Below are 22,395 nucleotides of genomic sequence, written 5' to 3'. Positions count from 1 at the left end.
TCATATTATTAGAAAAATAGCGCCGAAGTTTGTTCGAAGAATTTTAAATGGTGAAATTCAACAAGCCAACGTGGAAGCAGTCGAAAATTATTGTTCCGAACGGTCGACAGAAACGGAGCATACAGTCGTCGATGTCGAAAGTATTCGAGGCGTCGCCGAGTCATTCATCGAGTCGTCAATTTATTTTCACTCGTCCATTTGGTACAGCGAGCGAGCAACACAAGCTCCGTGGCATCCAATAGGTCCGATCAAACGCTATCGAGCGTACGCCTCCCTTTGTTGACGCTGAAAGAAGCAGCGTGACAGGGTTTCTCCTCCGTGCAACCCTCTGTCCTTCGCAAACGAATCGAGGGAGAGCAAAGCGTCCCGAGAGAGCGAGCCAGACGAGAACCCCGACGAGGACAGAAACGGACAAAGCGAAAGACTGGCGGGAACAAAAGCGTGACGGAGAAAGAACGGCGGAGACAGAGCGAAAAGTAGGGAGGGCCGAATATACGCAACCACCGTGGCGCGGCGTTGGATCACGGGGGCGTCAGAAGAGGAAGCGAGAGGACAGAGACAAAAGGAGGCGACAGTGGATCGAGGAACGGAGAGAGAGAGAAAAGCTTAACGCATGTGCACAGGGCGCCTCGCGTCGCGGCGCTCTGGTCCCGCCGCCGTCGCCGCCGCCGCCGCCGACGTCGCCGGTCGGAGGCTGCGAAACCGAGCGGCCGGAATCCGCGGATCAGAGTGGTCGCATCTCCCGCTAGAAGACACACACCACGCTCCTCGTCGCATTCGGGCCCGCGGTTTTCCATGAAAATCGAGGAACGCGCGGCCTTCTCGACGCTGGCCAACGCAATCGTCGCAGCCGAGCCGCGTCGTCCCGATCGTCGACGGAATGCCGCCTCGAGACGGGTCCAATCGGTGACGAACGATTCACGAGTGTCCGTTTCGAGATCGTACCGCGACCACGTAGTGCACGTGCGACATGACCGCTTCGAGCCGCGTCCTCGACTGAGTTCAGCCTCCGGATGGATTCGTAGTTAACAGAAAACGGGCAGAGACGTTCTTCTATTCCTGAGGACGATCTAGCGTGGCCTTCACGTCGAGGAGGATATACCTCCGACAGATGTTCCCTCGCCGTCGTCGAGCTTCGCCGGACAAAGCGTCGACCACGGAAGACAATCGTAGAACCCGGCCGGGTTCGTGACTCGCTAAGGCAATCGCTCGCTTATTTTTTATTGTTATTCATCGGCAGACGGCTTTGGGCAGCCACCAGTGTGGAGCATCCTCTCGTTGCTCGCGTCGCGTTCAAAGTGCGAAGAGAACGGTGTGGACACGGAGGCACAAAGAAAGAGCCCCTGTCCGCGGAGAAGTGTCGGTTCCGCCTAGGCGGATCCTGGTGAAACGGGTGTCTCGATCGAGAGAAGGGTGATGGTGATTGGACTCGCGGAGCCGAGTAACTTGGCACGAAGGACACGTGTTGTTTGGTGGTGGACGGGTCGTTTTCATTCGACGGTGAGTTGTCGGGATCACGCACGGTACTCGCAGAAGACGACGAGGTTGCACGAGGAGGTGCCGCCGCGTGGAGGGAAGAACCAGCCACGACGGGGCCCAGCGCCGGGACACGGACAGGGCCCCCGGTGCAGGGAAGAAGCCAGGCAGAGGGGGAAACGAACGGGGCCAGCGTAGCAGCAACGGCCCTGAAACTACAGGGGTACCTAGCTACCCCCTTGCACAGGGGGGAAACCAGGAGGAGACCTCGCCGACGGAGGCGACGGAAAAAGAAGCGACGGAGGTGAGCCGCTTCGTTTCTCACTTCTCGATCTTTCGCTCTTCGACAGAGCTCACCTGTCGATCTAATATCTAATATCTAGAATAATATTCGACGACTCGTCGACGTCGGAATTAACCGGCAATCGTTATCGCTCGAAACTATTTTTATCTGCTCCCACGAGAGAGTTCAGGGCCACAGTCTCTGATTATACCGATAGATCTCCGTTCGCTGTTTCGAGAAGTCAGTCGCAATATTTTTATTCTATTAAACGCATTCCGAGGACTTGAGCCGTTTTAACCGTACGCAGAAAGATAGAGCTGTTCTTGTCTCCTATGGAAAGCTGCCATGAAACCAACACGCTTCGCTAACAGTGCATTTAACGTCTGACGTGGCGCGTTGAAATTTCTTTATCGCGTTATTGGGTATCGTTAGTTTTGAAAATTATGGGTTAGGATCCTACATTTGTCTTCACACGTTATGTGCTTTTGATAAGGCTAAAATTGTGCGAACGTGACACAAAGCATTCCATTTATGTTGTAAAAAACAGGTGTCAAATATTAAATAAAGTACGCGTATGTGTAATGACGTCTATAAAACGTGCTTCTCGCACTTGAATCATATGATTTACGCACTTTTATTTAACTTAGAAACCTATAACAATTGCTCATTAAGATTACAAAATCGAAAGGAGTTAAAATATTAAACAAGATTTTAGTCACAAATTCATAGATGTTATTACATATACTCGCTTTGTATTACTTATTTGACCAAACTTATGCAAACGAGAAGTAACATAAATGGAGTGTAACACTCGTTAGAAGTATCATAACTACAGTTTTTACTTAAAAAAGAAAAATGTGAGGGACTCTCCACACCATAAGCTACTAGAGTCAGATAATTAACAGAATTGTGAAATAAGCAAGCACAAACGCGATTATGTTGCTAGGCATTTTCTCAGCGTATATCAGTAATAATCCCTGGCATACAAATTCGCGTAACTCATTATGCACAATTATTAAAAATGAAACATTCGATGAATATTTTAAATACCATTGTATGGAGTGGATACATGAATATGGAGCGTTTTGGATTAGCATTGCAATATTAAAGATGGGTAGATATTCATGAGCGATAGTGTATGCATTCATTGAATTATATGCGTCCATCGAGAATATATAAAGATTTCCACATGCAATAGCGATGCGAGGCATGTTAACAAAATTTGTAACGCGTTACGTTCCGTTAAAATTCTTAGCACGTTCAATTTGCGTGCAGAAATCGACGTTTATGTGCTTGGGAGCAATTAACGGCAGATTATAAATTGCTATGGAAAAAAGATATGGTCGTATGCAATTTAAGGAACAAAGCCACCATGGAGAATTCTCTTCCAAGTTGTAGTAGAAAGTTAAGTTAGGTTCGGTCTGATGATTCTCGTTTTCAGCGAGTGTGCGTTGCGTGGGTGTTCTTTGTTTTTGCTTGGCTCTGGTTCTGGACGTCATGGCGTGTTCCTCGATGGTGAGCGGCGTAAAGTTTGGCACACACGGTCGATTTCGGGCGGGCGCAGCGCGTCGACTGATTTACGAAAATTGACTGGCTCGTCACGTGCACGCGGGAAATAAGATTTGAAGAAGCGTCCGACCGGTTCTCTCGGAGCTCGCCGCTCGAGATATCGGGCAGAATGATCGCGATAACCGTAAGAAAGTTGCTAAAGGATCAGGTAGCCGGTTTCTTATGAATTATCGCGACAGGAATGCTGATACCTGTGTGGTCACGGACGGAAAAATGCTCGCTGAAATTCCACGGTTGCTCCTCGCTCGAATTTCAACGATCATCGATTCGTGAAAAAGTAATAACGTGCTTCGGATTTGCAGGCTGACCTTTTCGTAGAAGCGCGCCCGACACGAACAATCGCGGACGAGGAATTCCACGCTCGCGACAACAATGAGCGTCGCGCGTCTCGCTAATTATAATTCGTGGTCCTGATTCGCCGGGAAACTAATTAATTTTAGCTGGTCACCGAGCAAAATTTATCGCCGTAACGCCGTAATCCGCTGCTATGAAGTTCGGCTAGCGAAACCTCGTGCTTCCCGATGATTGAAGCTTTACTCTTTTTTGCGCTAGATGCTAAAGCGACAAATTTTAGACCTTTGAACACCGTGGTCGCGCACATTTCATGGACACTTTACAGCAAATTATGCTCCTAGAAGTCGTTCTACGCCTTGATCGATGCGGGGAAAATTCGGTTAATTCTGTGATAAACGCTTGTTCGCAATTTACAGATCCTCTAGTTTTACTGAAAGTGTCAACTATTAGCTCTGCAACTAAATTTACGGTCTTCAGTTTTCTCGAACAAATTGCATAACACTTTCTAGCGAATGCAGAGTTATAATACTTTTGTCACGTCTTTAGTCGTGTTATGATACATTTGAAGTCTCAAATATTTGAAGATTCGTTTGCAATAAAATTTGACCGATGCTTCAGTAATTTAATTAGAGAAGCAAACATATAGCACACAACGTATGACCGAGTAATTCAGCAGAGTTTAAACGCGAGTCGGTCAATCTCCGAACGTCGTCAAGGAAGCGATACGAATTCGGTGTAAATGTCAACCGCTGTCGAACGATCGTTATGATAAAACGCGGCAAGAGATAACGTGACGTTTAAATTAACGCCGTGTTGGAAACGCGCGACACGCTTCGGATGTCACATTACGATACACCCCGTAACGGTTGATCAATGATCCCGCCAAAATTCGTTACCGAACGCCTGCTTATTCATCAAAATTCCCTAGTGTATCGATGAAACGTTCGAACGTCGACGAAGTTATCCGATTTTTCCATTTTTTATTCTCTCTTCCTCCGTTTTTGTTTTGCCTCTGCGCCTCTTCCGGCACGTCGCGACGCAACATGCCGCGCAACGCCGCGTTCGACTCGATGAAATCGAAAGCCACACTCGCAAAAATAAACGATCGAGATTCGGGTTCAACGAATCGAAGAACGAATAAATTGCGCCGCTAACCGGGAATCGAAGTCTCTCCGAGAGCAACAGAGATTAATCGCCTCTGCTATACCGCTTGGTGCAAACTCGTTCGCGCTTTCGTCATCGACGATGTGGAATTACCGTCATGTCTCTCCATCGGCTAAGCAGGATCATTGCGTTTATTTTTCTAGTTTAGGCAGAAGGATTAACAGAATCTATTTTATTTATATCGGTAAATTAACACTTTATGAATTCATAAAGGGAAAAAATTGAAGGGGAGTTGGGAGGTGCTAAGTGTTTGAATATAAATTTTTAGTTCCTGATATTAGATTAAGTGGAAAAACCTAATATGCGAATGGTTATTTTTTGTCGATGTTACTAAAAAACCATCTCAGAAGTTATCCTTTGGGAAGAGTAAGAAAGCTCGGAATAGATCCAAAGATCTAGTAGAGTAAATTCTTGCACGGGCGGTCGATCAGTCCATCGTTGCCCTAAATCGGCATTTTTTCTCGCGAAGCATACCATACTCGGTGCCGTAGATTTGTCGAGAGCAAGGAATTACGATTTCGTAGAAAAGTCAAGGCGTCACGGATTGGAGAAGGCGGCGCGGGGCCGCGTGCCGTTGGACATTCGGTAATTCGCTAATCGCTCTTAATTGTAATTGTTCGGCGTGCGGCGGATTCCAGGTCGGACGGTGGGGTTCCAGCAAAAAGCGGGATTCCAGTGTTAGCCGTGCAATTCGTTCGTGACTGTTCTTGCCCTGGCGTGGTTCAGCTCCGGCTACGGTCAGTCGTTGAGCGAACAACGCGTCACAATCCCGTTTTTCTTCCGGCCGCGTCAACAAATTTCATCGACGTGCCGATCGGATGCCGAAGGGGGACAGCTTTCGACCACCGCGCCGCCGGTGCGCGTGGAACGCTTCCCGAGAAGCATTCCACCGGCTCGTTTGTCCGTTTGCTCGCTTAGATCGCTTACCTAGATACTTTAATGGCCGCTCGTTTTGATTAAATGCCGATAATTACCCGCTCGGAGAAATCCGACGATCGCCAGCCTGCTTCGCGCCAAAAGATGCCCGCGTTCATCCGTCTCCGAGCTTCACCCTTTGCGCTCACCGTTCTCTCGCTGTTCGATTTTACCCTTTTGTGAGGTGACTCTCACCACTTGTTCCAACATATGACTCTCAGTCAACAATTGGTTCGATGCGACTAATCAAGAGGTGTCTAAGAGTCGTCATTTTGCACCTGAAATTAGTACATGTTCAGAAATCGGACTCCTTCTTCGGTGTCAATCTGAACTTGACAGCCAGTCTGACAGTTCAGACAGTCAGTCTATATTGCAATATAGTAGGAATAGTACTTTCGGAATTATTTTGTAATAGTTTGTAACAGTGTGTAAAAACTTTGGTTAACCAGTTCACATCTTTTTTGCCAAACTGGTAATCGAGCTGTTACGTCAACCTCTTGTGTCAAAGAAATTCTAACCGGAGTTAAGAACAATTTCAAGGTTGCTCTCAACGAAGAAATCCTAGCAGAAGACATCGAACAATCGTATACTTCAATTTTTAGTTATCAAATTAATTATCCTAGCAAATCCCAATTGGTCTCGTGAGAAGTATACTTCACTGTAGAAAAAGTATCAAAGAGACTGCATTGTATTTCAACCCCATTTGCCTATTATCTAACCAAAAAAGAGTAGAATGCAAGCGTTCGGCATTGTCGAAGACGTTACAGCGAGATGTTTCTGCTCGTCTCCCATTTCGAAAAGGCAAAAAAGCGCCATGCCAGTGTATTTTTGTGGAAAACGAGGAGTCTGGGCGCGGCTCTCGCAGAATTCTTAGGTTGAAAGGCCACGATGCTGGTTGGCTGAGGCTCCCCTCGTTCGCATTACGTTCCTTCCGTTCGTGACGGACCGGCAACGAACGAGGGGATGGGGGAGGGTTGCCTCGGCAGGAAATGAAGGGAACGTTCGGTAGGGAGGGGTGACAGGAAAATTTGATGGAGGGTGTCTCGCGAGAGGGGGAAACCGAGCGAAACAGAGGTTACGAGAGAAAGAGAGAGAGACGGAGAGATGGAGTAGCGATCAAGGGGAAATAGAAGGCACGGAGGGCTATCAATGACGCGTTAGACCACGTCACGTCGTGCAACGCATCTGCCGCCATGCACCGTCATATATATTATCTCGACGATACGTCAATTCGACCACTGATCATTATACTGATTACCTTGGCACGCAAACTGTCCCGCATGTGCGCCAGTTCTCATGACTCCGTTATTAATAACATCGATACCCACGTCTTCGGCAAAGGATCCGAAGATTTCTCGGAACTTTACTCGGTTTTCCTACAACGTATTCGCTTTTTATTCAGTCTGACTTCTGGATTCCTTCGTTTTAATTTCGGGATTCGAAATTATTTGGGGCGTTTTGATAAACATGTTAGGACACTGAATTGAATTTCTGTTATTTGTCTATTACTTATTTGTGTTATTAGGTGTTTCATTTTGATCCACCCAAATAATTTATGAAGGAAGACCCACTATATAATATTGACTTAAATGCTTCATTTCAAAGTAATAATAATACCATAAAAAATATACTCTGCACTTTAGTGTTGTATAATTTTAAATGTAATTGATAACTTTGCAAACGATTAACGCCATCAAATTAACTCTAAAACAGTCTGATTTTCCTTGTACACGAGAGAACTAGAAGAAATTGTGCGTGGCCGAGAATCTGACAAGATGAGAAACGAGAAAGCACCAGAGAGTGTCTCTTTCGTAAATGAGGCGTACAATGGCAGACCGAGAAGTCATTGTTCGAAGAACGAAAATAAATTACTGGAAAGATGAGCAGGTGTTCTAACGGAAAATCAAGAATCTTGATAACTTAATACATAGGGTAGACAGTGGCGATCAGTGTACTTGTTCTTACATAGAACGAAATCTAAAATAAAATGTCCACCGATCGCTAATTTTAATTGTCGTCTGTTCTGCACGTGAAGAAAGGTCTGATCCGCGACAAATTGAAGTTAAATAGTACACATGCATAGCGGTACTAGTTTGGTAACTTGCAGAAATGTAAAAGAGTAACTTAAAAGTGCAGGAATGTAACCCGCAAAAAATTCGGTAACACTCAGAAGCGATACTTTAGGAATTCCGATAGTCGAAAGGACGCCGAAGACGTAATAGAAGAAGGTGCTGAAGAGAAGAAGCTAGACCCGACCATAGCTAACGCAAGGCCCTAGAGCGGTCGCTGCCATAAATTTTGATATTATACGCGAGGTCTCGTCGGTTCGGTGAAAAAGGAGAGAAAAGTGGGGAGGGTTGAAGGAATAGCTCGCCGGTGTCGCAACCAACAATGCTCTCACGAGGTTTTAACTTTCTTTTTTCGCTCCCTTCGGCCCACAATGGCCCGCTCGCACGCTCTTGCGCAAACTTTCCCCGATTTCCCCAGGACACGAGACCGTCCGCTACAAAGGACGAGACACCACGATCGTTGAAGGAAGAGAGAAAGATCTGCTCCGCTCAGAGGTGTCTCGACCTTTTTTTTTCTCTCGCTTCCTTCCACGCTCATTTCCGTTCGCAACCACTCGTATTCAAGGTCGAGATATGAAAACGTGACTCCTGCGCGCGGGAAAGCACGATCCTGAATTTGTTCCTCGTGAGACGTCGTGCTGTGAGCTTTCTCCGAATCAAACCGGGGAAAGAAACTGTTTGCACCTTTTTTTAACGGGAACAGAAACGTGCTGGGATGTATAATTATGGGGAAGCAATTATGCTAAGTTTCTCGTCGAAGTAGATCCCCTGTCAAGTTTTACAGTTGGAAATAAATCCAAAATTTACAGAAACGTTGCAAAGTATTATATTAGGTGTCTGAAATATTCAACTATGTTGGAATACTTTAGGATCTCTATTGTTTAATCATGTTTTCTATTTCATGATGAAATTGCTTGGAAAATATAAAAAGTCAAATTTAATTTTCTGATCGCCAAGGAGTGAAGGCTACCGCAGTGAAAATGGCCGCCATATAAGAAGCTTGATAGCACTTTTATTTTGTATTAAAAAGCCTTATATTTGTATTAGTACTCAATTTGTTATCAATAAAATCGAACATAAAAATAAAAATATAAAATTACGATAATATTCGAATAATATTAAGAACGAAAATTTGGTATTCCAGTGAACATCTCTATCCGAATAATATTTTACAATTATCAATCATTTTTCAATGCATATTCAAGTGAATTGCGTCGATATCGTGTTGGTTAATTTCAGTTTGACCAACGAATTCGTGCGAGCGTAGACAGAGTCAATATTTGTTATAGAGATTTTCGATTTCCCCGATCAAATGCGCTGCTGAAAATTTATGCAGCTTTCTGCAGGACGCGAGCAAATTTGACCAACGTTTTCTATCACAGCCTCCCTTCGTCTACCTACCCTTTAAACTCACCGTCAATTTATTCATACTTTCCAACCCCTCTACGAGCGCGTCTCCCTTTAACGATTCGCATTGTCACGTTCAAGAAAATTCATGGACTTGTAAAAGGAAGACTGGTCACTGCAAACCAGTTCTTCAGTTCATCATACTAAATACACCAATTTCATGGTTACTCTCAGAATTAGGCACACAGAGTGATCAGTCATCAGCAAACACTTTCTTCAATTTTACTTATGGTATTACTTCGGTGGAAGGGAGGAAGGAATAGTAAATATTTAAATTTTGTAATTAATAGAGGAGACTTTGTTTCAGTTTTGTAATTTACAATTTGATTTCTCACAATCAAACACAAATGGCAAAGTACTTTCCAACTCGTCAAATTATTTGCAATTAATACAGAGATCTCCCATATCAGTGATTTTTGCAAAATTTTCTGATAACAGCAGTGAAAAGGGAAAATTGTTCCATTAGCATGAACAAATATCGACTAGTCCCATTGACCCATTAAAGGCTCGTTTCGGGGCAATTTCCCTCCCTCATTGTCCCATATTTATCGTCGTGCTCCGTTTAACGGAATCGCGATGAAATTTATGCGCGTTTAAAAAGCGGTTAAAACCGCGATGTTCGAAAATCAGACAGCAAAAACGTGGCCTCTATAATTTCGCGGGCAGCTTCGATAAATTATCGAACGAGCTCCGACTTCCTGCGTGGCACGGTTCGCCTTGGTTTTCCGTCTGCCAACGATGTTCGTCCTCTTCTGTCGGTCTCTCTTCCTCGGCCCTTCCGTCGACGCCGCTTGATTTATCGCGATGGAAAGTACGAGAAATAACAAGAGAGATTCCGGGCCACGTTGCATGCTTCGCTCATTCCCGAAATAAAAATGTACTCGCCCGAACCGCCTGAGTATTCTCCTCCTCCTCTCTGCCCTCTTTCAGAGCTACGCGGGACAAATCACTTTGGATTTACGACGAAACGCTTTAACGAACCGCTTTCTACGATTTTCCCAACGAAAAACTCCTCTTTTTTCCCGACATTGATATTACGTTAGCACGAAAATTGCTCCGCGATGAAATTTTTACGGAAATTGGGGTTTCGGTGAACGATGGAATTTTGCTCGCAGTTTCGCAATTTGTTACTGAAAAATTCGTGGACTGGTTTCGAGCTTGTTGGTGAGGTAGTGTTTCATTTGAAGAAGATTTTAATTAATAACAGTAAGGAAACCACTAGTATACGAACCAATATATTCTTATTAAAATTTTAATGGATGCATGTGGTCATTTTGTTACAATTTTTACATACTTTGCATTTTATAATTAATTCCAAAAAATTCCACAATGAATTTCAAACGTATATAAATTCAAACAGTTTATTTTATTAAATTCACTTCATTATGTTCATCAGAATTTTTCAAACAATTTACTGCTGTTTCATGAAAGTCCAAACTAGAGACTCAAGCGATCCACAGATATAGCATGTCGTCCTACACAGTTTTCACTTGGTGGCTACGGGTATTAAGTTTCTTTAAAACAAGATAGCATTGAAGTTTGAATTGGTTTGAAAAAAGCAGTACCTACGCGAGACAAGAAAAGCCTCGCAGGTATTGTTTTCGGTGGCGAGCTTCTTAAATTCGAGTTATTTCGGTGGGCAGCGCGCGGCAAGATGGATGGCGCGTGGGTTGTCTGGCAAGATCTTCGGTGTTCAGGCAACTGGCAGCGAACGGAGAAGAAGAACGAGACGATGAGAGACACGGAGGGAGAATTGGTCCTCCGTCGTTGGAAGTTCTGGCGAAGGAACGTCGCGTCGCGTAGTTGGCGAACGGAACGGCAACCGCCCCCGTAAGCGACGACGTGGCCTCTCTTCTTCCACGCTTGGCCTCCGTTTCTCTTCGTCTTTTCCTCGAACAGCCGAGGACCGCGTGAGACGCCTTCAGGGCGCCGTGTCTCGTTATCCGCTTGATTTATGCCGCGCTAATTGCATCGCGGTGAACAATAACCGATTGTCAAGGACGATTCTCCTTCACGTTCTTCTACCTTTTCTCTTTTCGACTCGCTGTTTCCTGAAATCAAGCCGCTAAATGTCTCCGATTAGCGTCATTCTTAGGACTCTCTAATTCATGATTTCCAGATTGGAAGATTTACCTACTTTCAAATTTAGGGTAAAGTAGAAAAATATTACGCACGTATACATGGCAACAAAATTTTGTGATAGAACATGTAAGACCTGAAATCGATAGTTGACTAGTTCTAGCTTTGGATCGATAAAGTTTGGATGATCTAAAATATCAAGAGTACATAGACAAAAAGTATAACTCTAAAAGTGCTGTGACTACCTGCTAATACAAAACGAATCGTCGAAGAGTGAAAAGAGCATGGCAGAGCAGAGGGCTTGGATCGTGTAAAAAGCGGGTCGGATTCGCGAGGAGCATCACTCGTTACGGTCGTTACAACCGGGTGAAATATTTTTGCGGGGACGCGCGAACAAACGGAACAAACATCCCCCGGCTGGCCATAAATTACGACCTCTTAAAAAACCCCATCCCCCACTTCGGTCTTTCCGCGCTTATTTGCGGTGTTCTCCGGATGAAATTAAGATCGCGGGGCTCCTCCTTCGCCTATTGAGACATCGCGCGGACATTAACACGCCGTTACGTCACGCTCGGTCGGTTTTGCAATAATAAATCGACGAAGCGGTCTCTGCTCGCGAGTCGAGCATCGGTCACGATGTTTCGCCGCGCGCGTACGCGTGAATATATACGCGACGCTGATTTGCATAACCAACCAGACGACCCGGCTGGCGTGCTGTGGTGCACACAGAAGCAACGCGTAAAACGATGTTACACGTGTAAGCTTCGCCGTGCGGAGAACAGGATGCGCGGAGGAATGGCGGAGGATTCATGAGAACCCACCAGGTGGATAGCGCGCGCGCTCGGACCACGTGCCACCTCTCCGTCGTTATCGCTCCAACCGAGTTTTACTTCTTTCTTTTTTCTCTCTCCTCGCTTTTGCCTACCTTTTTAATCTCCAGAACTTTTCAACGGGATTGCTTTTTTGGATATAATGAATTCCGGCGATTGAATAGGTGAGCATGAAACCGAGACTAAAGACCGAGAGCGTATGATTAAGATGATCAGTTAAGAAGATCGAGTACGGTAGAGCGGGAAAGTGATTTTTACCGAGTACAGTCGAGAGCAAATCTGGCTTCCGTAGGGAAAATATGGCAACCGTTCGTCTGTCACTCCTTCATTTCTACCGACTTTTAGGCATTTGAAAATGTGAGAATAGCTTCTAATCGTGGTCATATAGAGATTTAGGACATAGAGATTCGGAGATCTACAAATCTGGAGAATCTACTAATTTGGAAGTGTAGAAACTCTGTCGTACAAGAATTTGAAAAAGTAAGAATTCGAAAATGTATGTATTCTAACGTCTAAGAAGTCTGGAGAAGTCTAAGAATACTGAAGTTCAGATATTAAAAAAAAAGATAGAGAAAGTGTACGTTGCATCGGAGTGTACTTGATATTGATAGCAGACAATTAAATTGCAGTAAATTATCTTTTCGAAGAGACTTCCAGGATGAATCGTTTATACAAAATTTTATTTTTATTGTATCAAGTGAATAATGATAAATGGTCGTCCGTTAATAACGTTATAATAACGATACAAGCCAGTTCAGTATATCATGAAGTGAAGAATCTGATCGACAACCAGCAATCGATAATGATTAACATGATTTAAATTAACAGGTTGTATATGAGCTATCAAGCATGCTCACGTGGATAGAAATAGGTCTGGAACATACGTATGAATTCTGACTGCAAGTAATAATTTTATCAGAGTATCAAATTATTAAACTCTCGATTAACACTTCATAACCAGAATAATTTTACATAGCCTATCGTACCTCAACCTCATAATCGTAACACGGATGCTGTTCACGATTCACCTCACGAGAAATACATCTGTAATCTTGTGTCTCAAAGTGTTAATCAAAAGTATAGTTGAAACAACCCTAACCTTTCGCATACTGATATAATGAAGGATCTCTGCAGAAGAGAAGTTCACCCGAGATTCCTACAAAATCAAATACAAAGCGTCCTCCTATCCTTATGGTTAATGAAAGGGTGCATGCATTTGGGAGTACCTGCGCAAGTGAACCGCTGAAACATCTTTGTAATCTTGGATAATAATGTTGAGCTTCCCATCGTTCGTGATCCACGCGACGCTCTGTCATTACTACAGTCAATTTGATTCGATCGTAGTCGTTAAGAAATACTTAGATGATTGTAGTGGCTTGCGAGGGAATCAGCGTAATAAGTGGCCCTCTGGGAGCAACCAAGGAACTACCAGTCTCCCGCTCTGATATTTACGACCGCCATTGTACGACGGACGGGAGTAGGAATTTTCACGGTTGTACGAATACTTTATCTTCCGAGAGTTTCGCGTGTTTTCCTTTCCTCGAAATTGTTTTTATCGCTCGCGATCTGCCGTTGACAGATAAAAATGTTTGTGTTAGGTACAATACATCTTTTGCAATACTCGATTAATTATGCACTCATGTGGTAGTGATCGAATTCTTTATGTTACAATACCACATATGTGTATATGTAATATGTACTTTGAATGCTCAATCCATTGTCTTTAAATCCAGTTTATAAAGTGATTGATAGAGCCGCTAAGACTGGTTAAATCCTCGCGCAAGCAATTGAGAAAATAGTAGAGCGAGATTTTTGCAACGAAATAATACCTCTATCATTCAATACCTCCTCGTAATAATATACCAGCGCTATCTACATCGACTTTGTACGAGTACAGCAAGCAGTATCCTCAGAATTAACCCCACCAATGTAAACCGAAGCGAAGAGGGTTGGAAGAGGAATGTGCGCCACCCGAAGGAAGGTCTGGAGAAGCGTGAAGCCGCGTTTCCAAAGAAAATGGAGTTGGTCCGCTTGTCCAGGACCGACGGAGTGATGACTCTATCCAATCGACTCGGCCGATTTCTCATCCGTATTCATTCTGTAGCCGTGGGCAGAACCGCGGCCCCGACCAGGGAAGAAAGAAACGAACCGGCCTCGCTGGAGAGAAGCGCCTATGATTTATGACCGCCATTACGGTCCCGATAATTATATGCTGCCCTATGGCCGCCCCCTCCTGCACGAAAGAAACGAGAAGAGGATCGGTAGATGATATCCTGCCTGCTGACCAGCAACGCAACAACGAGTCAGCCGGTCTGTTCGTTCGAACGCGCATCGACCGTTCCTCCTGATTGCCTCGATCGTTTCGATACGACGATGTTCCGGGAGAACGCCCAACTACGATCCCTCGCCGAGGAACGGCTGTTCAAAAATATGCCGCGGAAGGAGAAAAATTGCATGGCTCGAATTACAGCGATGTGCTTGCCGTCTGGTGACGACTACCCTTCTTTCGACAACTGCTACCGATCTTTCTTTATCCTGAATCCAGAACAACGAAACTTACTTGGGACAATTGAAGTTTCTTTTCACTAAAAGAATTTATACTAGTATCAAACATTTCCATGTGATAGTGTTAAGGGCACAAATTATTACCTATTACAGTATGCTAGCTAAAAGTGAATGTATTATTTTGACCACCAGTAGAGCTATCAATTTAGGTATTTATACATAACACTGTAGATTCAGTGATACACTATGTTATATATAAGAGTATTTAATTGAAAAATACATATTAAAATTGTTGAACTAAATCAAATGTTGAGTCATCTTTGGAGACCAAAGAATTCAGCGTAAATAGTTTGCTAGTGTATCTCTAACTAAACAGTCAGTTTACTCAAACTTAACCCAAAGTTCGAATACGCGAATCTTCCCAGAATCTCGCCGTCGACACAAAAGACCGAATCAATTTTTTGTCCTCAGCGATGTATCTCTCCCACGCAATGTCTTGCATTAACTGATGTACAAACGAGAGCGCGATGGGAACGAGCGATAAGAGAACAAATGTCGGAGTCGCGAGCAATAAACTCGTGTACTGCGGGCACCGTCTTCCTCAATCTTGAAGGGAGGCGAGAAGAAGCGGGGACAAAAAAACGTAACGGCGCGATATTTGTGCGATCGAGTCAATATGCTCGCGGCAAATTTCACGACAAAGAAGCTACGGACCCTTCGTTCGCAAGGACAATGGGATCCGTTTCGGCGGTAATCAGAACCCTTCGTTTATTCGCTTCCCCAAAGGTCAGCCTCCGGTTGTTCCGCCAATGGCGGACCGTTCAATCGTCTCCTGGGACAAGTTTCTTGGATCCACGGTTTGCTTTACGCACACATGCTCACGCAATAGCGGACACGTGTGCACACATTCGTTCCCAGACGATGGCTTTTCATAAGCTGAGTCGCGAACCAACCCTCCAACTGCCGACTGATGTTCTCTCTGCTGATGGGGTGGCTTTTGGTCACAGTTTGATAGTGGGGGTGAACAGGAAATCGGGGACAGCGGAACAGGAACTGTGCTTTCAACAATAAGCTACTATTTTCTTCGTTTCATTTTTATCTGTGTTCGTTTTATTCTCTAAGACGTTATTTTTTCTGATTCATTTTAGTAGTATGATCCATTTAGTATGTACAGTGCAGAGTTCAGATAACACAGAGAATACTGCATTGTGTCATATTTCTCTTCATCGAATAATTAAATTTATAGTTGTGCTTGTTCGATTATTAACCTGATACGGCCGAACTGGTAGTGCGAAGGGTAGTTCATGGTTCGATGACGCGGACTTATGTGATCTAATAATTTAGTTCGGTCGCGAAACGAACGACAGAAAACAAAGGACGAACGGAAAGGAAACAAAACGCAAAACAAATGGAAAATAGAGTATATGGAAGAAACGCGTAGTTACGGATGCCGGAAAAGCATACCCTGGGTCCTTTCGCGCTTGCAACGACGTAGATGGATCATAACTCTCGCTTACCTCGTGGCTACCACCGACCATTCCCCCTCTAAAACAACGTCTCCACTGCCCTTTTTCGCCCTTCTACTTCGCTTTCGACTTCGTTCGTGTCCACCCTCGCCGCATCGAAGCGTGACCAAAACCCACCCCTCATAATCATGATAAAATGTCGGCTCGCTGACGAGGAACCACGTCGGTGGAACACGATGGACGCGGTCCACGTAATTGTTCACGAAAGTTGTAAATCACCGAGGAAAACGGAAAATTTGTAGCTCGAATCTCCTTTTGTTTTATTTTTCCCTGGCGAGCAGACCGCGAGCGGGGAGGAGGAAGTGCGAATCCAGGCGTCACGGAAATTTTCGTACCGTGACCGCTAAACGGTGACGAAAAAACACATATTCTCAAGGACGACTACTTTGAGTCATTTCTGAAACGAAAATATATTTGTGGCTTTCTTCGTTTTTGCGGTGCGCAGTTTGGTTACCTGGGTTACCAAATATGTGCTGGGTTTAGTATCAAAATTCTCAGATATATTCTATGAACTTTGTCTGAATGAGTTATACATTCTTTTCGGAACTTGGGTCTGAGTAAGTTAATAGGGAATTCGCTTAATAGGAACAGGTTTTATCGATCGACTCCATTGCTCTAACCTATGTAAAAATGAAAGAAAAATCAGATAGTCTGTGGGTACAATCGGAACAATTCACCCTTAAATTTAGTCGAAAGGAAATTTCTTCGAATCTGGATTGTAACCCAAAGCCAAGGTCCATCTCCGAAGAAAGCCACCCCGAGACTTGAAAATCGTGCGACAAAAGCAGCGAGTTTCCCTGTCGTAATGATACACAGGTTGGAAAGTATAGTATCGGATGGCGTAAAAATTGCCAGCGTGTTCGTAGCTGGTTTCCCGTTTCGTTCGGTTTTCTTCGACGTCGTTCCGACAACGTTGGAGGGTTGCACGGGGCGTTGGACTAAGCGAGGGTGCGAGGGTTGGTGGGGATAGCCTCGGGAAAGCTCCATGACGGGAGTGGGGTTCGTTGGAGTAGGAGGGGTTGGTTGTCGAGGGGAGAGAGAGGATGTGGGGTGGGGTGCGCTGACAGCTCGACGCTCTCGTCCGCTTCATGCTCGACAGGAGGATACGCTTCTCTGCACACATTCACCGGCGCACGCACACGCGTCCCTCGCGCGCACACGCACGCACGCTTCTTCGACAACGTCCCGTCCTTTTTTTCCCTTGGTCCTGTTCGTCTGGTACACGCACGTGCACGCACGCACACTCGGCGGGCGCGCGCGTACCCGTCACTACGCGTAGTCTCGTTTCTGTCTGTACTTCTGGCCAGTCGGAAGCTCTGACGCGGAGTCGCGCGGATCATCGATGACAGCCCGAGAGAGAGATACCGCTTGCCCGCGATCATGATACTACCTGTGCTCGCGAGCAAACCGTTCCCCGGTGAACGTCGCACACGTGATACCCGATGTGACGTTCCGGAGCCACCACGTGTCTGCCAGCTAGACCAACAGTAGTCCGCGGACGGACACCGAACACGATCGCGACGGGTTACTTGTTCTCTCTGAACCGTGCTGCGACCACCACACGAACCTCCGCGGAAAAATCCTTTCGTGTTTTAGGCCGTCATTCTTTCACGGTTGTTTACGCGATATGCTCCTTTGGGTACCTAGTTGATCTAATTCGTTCATCCGCGAATGTTATAATTTTGTTCGTCCGTGAATGTTCGACGTTTGTGATCGATCAATGTGCGTATGAAGGATTTTCGGAGCAATGAGTGTCGTGTCTTGGAGGACTAACTCGGTTGGTCAACAGTGCTTTGTGTGTGTACTTGTTCATATGCGATGTTGGTAGAGTGTAGCTTCTCGGACGAACGGCGTTGGATGTAAGGTATGTGTTCGTTTCGGAGAATTTCAGCGAATTTCGTTAATGGAAATTTTTATTTTGACACTTTTGGTACTGTGTCACATGCGTAGGTGATGTTCAGGGCCAGCGGAACGCATTGCGCAACTATGCGTAGTATGCAAGACACGAGGGCGGTTTTATAGGGGCAGCTTGGATGAAAAAGGGGAAATTTTTTATTGTGGATGAAAAGATAGGAAATGTGTATCAAGTTTTTATTAGCGTTCACAGGATGAAAACACATGCGAATATATTAATCGTTTGTCCTGAAGTCTTTGACGGTGAATTTTTAGGATATTAAGTTTTATAAATCAATAATAAATTGCCAGTTTAATAGCTTTTCAACTCATAGATCCACAAGCACATTCAGGAAGAAAGTGACGAAAATGTACAAGTATAAACATCTGTGTAGATATTTGATAATCTTATCTCGTTCTAATATTCCCACACATCGCTTAAACCCCTTGCTACTCAGACAAATGTTTTAAGTAACTATTCTATTTTTAGCGTGGGATTTTATTATATTTTACTCGTCCATACATATACGGGAAAATTTCTTTTACCAAATCAATATACACTCGTACATTATTTAGTTTTATTAAAATTATTTAAAAGTCGATTTAACTATCATGTATGCAATAAACTAAAACACAAGGGACCTTATTGAAGATTTTCCAAACATATCGCAAAAAATGTTATCGCAAAAATTACTTACAAAAATAATATATTCATCTAATATATTAAATTTTGTATAATTGCAAAATGACCGTAGAAATTCAGTCTGAAACTAATAGAACGTAACAGAACAGTCCACTTTGTAATGGTCTAAAATTATACGTATTACTTTATCGCATGTTTATAACAGAGGAAGTGATTCATGATGAACGAATTTCCAATTGAATGCTGGTACCGAACGTGTTAATTGGTAGTAGGGTGTTTTTGGAGCATGAAGTTGTATATACCTAGGTACTGATTCTCGAATGTGTAACGTTTTTATGCTTCTTTTACCACGAATTAATTAATGTATTAAGAATTCTTTTATATTTACAAATAATATTCCAATCTACATACAATAGAATTCTACAAAACCTCTAATACGTGTACCACTTACGTTGTTAGAAATTTCAATGCTATAACTTTAGGAATTCGAAAATAATCTGATACAAATTCTGCAGCAAATGTTTGACAAAATTATAGAATACATATGTTCAAAGTGATATAAATTTGGGAATTCAAAAATGTCAAGAGATGTAAATATTCGCAAATTTCTAACTTTGAAAATTGGGTTGTTTTAAGAAAGTGACACTAGCTCTTTGCGTTTTAAAATATTTTTGACAGGACTCAAAAATTTTGAAAAGTTCGATGAATTTTTATGAAATTACTATTTTAATATTATTAACTACTGTATATTAATATGTTCATACATCATATGATACTATAGAAGTAATTAAAAAATATTTCAACTTGTATTAAACCGAATGAGTCACTTTCCCAGTTCAGAGGGTTAACTGCTGAACTGAGGGCAAATACTCGACGTTAATAACGATACTGTTTGAACAGAACTTATTAAACTTCTCCCTTACTTACTCCTTTGGTATTTATTCACTATTCATTCTCATAAAATATTACTTATTTCTACTTGTTCTCACAACATACAATTATTCTTTTTACTAATATGTAGTAAGGTGTAAAGCGGCAAACGTTTAAAACGAGTATCCATAACGAAGCAGCCAAGCGTTGTAAACGCCGTAAGAGTAGCAACAAGCCTGGTTCGGTAAATGCGCCGAAAGCAATTCTCCCATAAAATTAACACCATGAAGATAAGTACACGATGTTCCTCATTCTTCACGCTACTTCTCCGAATGATCCGGATGCACCCGCGGCGGTGTCTAATTATCGCGATCGAGCACCGCGAAAATCGTTCCAGCGTACTCTCTTTCTCGCTTACGAGAAAGCGTAACGAGTTTGGTCTTCGAGTATCGATAGGTGTGTACGTAATTGGTGGCGTGTTTGCACAGCCTGGTTGCAGCAGTGCGTCGTCGGTTTTCCGCGGTTGACAACGCTCCGCGATAACGCTGCTAGCCGGCCTGTCGCGAGCATAATTGCCATTTTCTGTCTCTCTTTGTGCCTTCTGTTTCTCTCTCTGCTTACAACCGTGCTTGATCGGTTTCGCATTAATCCACCTCGAAGAAAATCGCGTTTCACGCGCGAGTAACCGCGAGCGATCGTCATCCTCCTATGAAATGTCTCGTCAAGGTCGTAGCATGGCGGAGACAAGTACAATGACGATCCGTGACGACATGGAAACTTGTCCCTGCTTATCGCCGACAGAACGAGCGGAAATACGCTTCGAGGATGTAGGTTACGTCTTCGAGGTCTGGGTTGTAGTCGATCGGTTGTACGATCTGCATTTGGTATATGGTCTTGTTTTGCTCTTAAGATATTTACAAATTGACTTGCACTCTGAATTATTTGGATTGATGTGTTCGTAGCGAGATAACACTTTTGTGACACTGAATTTGTGGAACTCAAAATGACGGATCTTAGACTTCTTATTTTAAATTGTGAAAACTATTGAGAAGCTTTTGACACAATGTATGTTGTATGGAGATAAAGAATTATTGTATAGGCTAGTCAAAAGTGGCCATTGACCGTGAATCTGTTAAACTTTAATGGACCATGTGATTGACAATAACACTACATTACGATGACGCTAAATTTGTGGAACTCAAAATTGGATCTTAGATCCCTTATCTCTAATGATGAGAACTATTGAGAAGCTTTTGACACAATGTATGTTAGCTAATGTATGTTGTATGAAGATAAAGAATTATTTTGTAAGCTAGTCAAAAGTGGCCATTGACCGTGAATCTGTTAAACTTTAATGGACCATGTGATTGACAATAACACTACATTACGATGATACTAAATTTGTGGAACTCAAAATTGGATCTTAGATCCCTTATCTCTAATGACGAGAACTATTGGGAAGGTTTTGTCAAAATGTCTGTCAACAAATGTATATTATATCGAAGTAAAAAGTTATTCTACAAGCTAGTTTACTTATCATCCATTGTAGTCTGGTTTCAATTTAAATACAAGTGGCCATTGACCATAAATCTGTTAACCTTTAATGGACCATATAGAGAATTAATGTGAAGTTACGCTTCGAAAAGTGACGCTAACAGTTTTAAATAGTAATCCTTCAGAACCTGGTTATGCAGGAATGAAGTGTAAATTCAAAAGTGTTTTATCGACATGATTGCCATGAGAGTCGGTGGTTGGGGTTTCATGTTTTGTATAATTGAACAATTAATAACAGAGAGGAAGTTGCATACTTTGAATACAGTTAGTGTTGTACTATACTAGTAATTAGACTGTAGATGTTTATGCGTGTATGATATATTGAGGTCTAAAGGTACAAATAGAGCATGTAATCGGTGATATCCAGTCTATTGGTTACATGATTTATGTTTAAGTTGTTGATTTTAATGTGCCATAAATGCAGAAACCGTAGGTACTGATATAGTGTTGCAAAGTTAATCTTGAAAGTTGTAGATTAATTGTCAATAATTAGTGCTTTGATATACGCTTCATATTTATCTATGTACAATATCTTTGATTTATATCTTTTTATCAGTATCTTTAATTTACATTTATACTTGATATACAAAGTGCAAATTAATCCTTTTCAATACAAAGTTCGTAGCTACGATGTTAATCTATCTTTACTGATCTTTGATCGTCTGCCAAGAGTAGTAAATAATCTCTAAATTAATAACAAAAAAGAATTTCAGTCCGGAATATTTGCCAGCCCAAATAATGTTAAAACTTGAAACAAAGTTGCACAATGAAGGATGAATGAGAAGAGACGTGTCGCTAAACAACTCGTATATTTCTTTATGAAAAAAGAAAGGGATATTTTGAAATAGCTATAGGTGAGAAATACCGTCGAAACAGACCGCGTTAAATCACAAAGTGTAACAAGTGGATTACAACGAGCAGAGCAATAACTTACACAGAAAACATTCCACGCGACTGTTTCTCCATGTCTCGTCCATCTATCACCTCGCTTCTTTTCCTCCGAAAACAATTATTCCCAAAATATCGACCATGTTGCGTCATGTTTCTTTTCCTGCTGGAAGTCTTCGTTGACGAAGAGCAAGTTTATACATTTTTATTCGTCACATTTATTCAATTATTGAGTAGGTAGGTAATTGTTAGGCATGTTTTATTCTACTCTATATTTTGTTAAGGTTTTGTAAATTTTTGTCAGCGTACACAGAGTTGTAGATTTTATACAACATCGTAGCAGGTAATTTTATGGAGCACACTTTGAATTTTTTTATATTACAAGGTTTGAAGTTTATAAATCCAGAAATTTAGTTGTGAAGTTAAAAAT

The 22,395-nt window shown here is 42.9% G+C and overlaps 1 protein-coding gene across 10 annotated transcripts in view; it reads left to right on the top strand.

Moving 5' to 3' along the window:
- The window catches only part of Antp (homeotic protein antennapedia), a 382,224-nt gene that overhangs the window by 304,947 nt on the left and 54,882 nt on the right, over positions 1-22,395 (top strand). Inside the window, exon 1 of one of the 10 annotated variants that reach the window (XM_012298878.2) lies at positions 561-1,780. The exons of 8 other annotated variants lie outside the window; for them this stretch is intronic. The gene's annotated coding sequence lies outside the window, so the exon portion shown is untranslated. Of the gene's footprint in view, positions 1-560; positions 1,781-17,253; positions 17,982-22,395 lie in introns of those variants that run through there. One more of the 10 variants, XM_012298881.2, reaches the window with a different exon arrangement.

The sequence above is a fragment of the Megachile rotundata genome, chromosome 1 (genome assembly GCF_050947335.1).
Source record: "Megachile rotundata isolate GNS110a chromosome 1, iyMegRotu1, whole genome shotgun sequence".
In the NCBI taxonomy this organism is placed as follows: domain Eukaryota; kingdom Metazoa; phylum Arthropoda; class Insecta; order Hymenoptera; family Megachilidae; genus Megachile; species Megachile rotundata.
The sequence above is the reverse complement of the archived record's forward strand: the minus strand, read 5'-3'. Positions and strand labels throughout refer to the sequence as shown.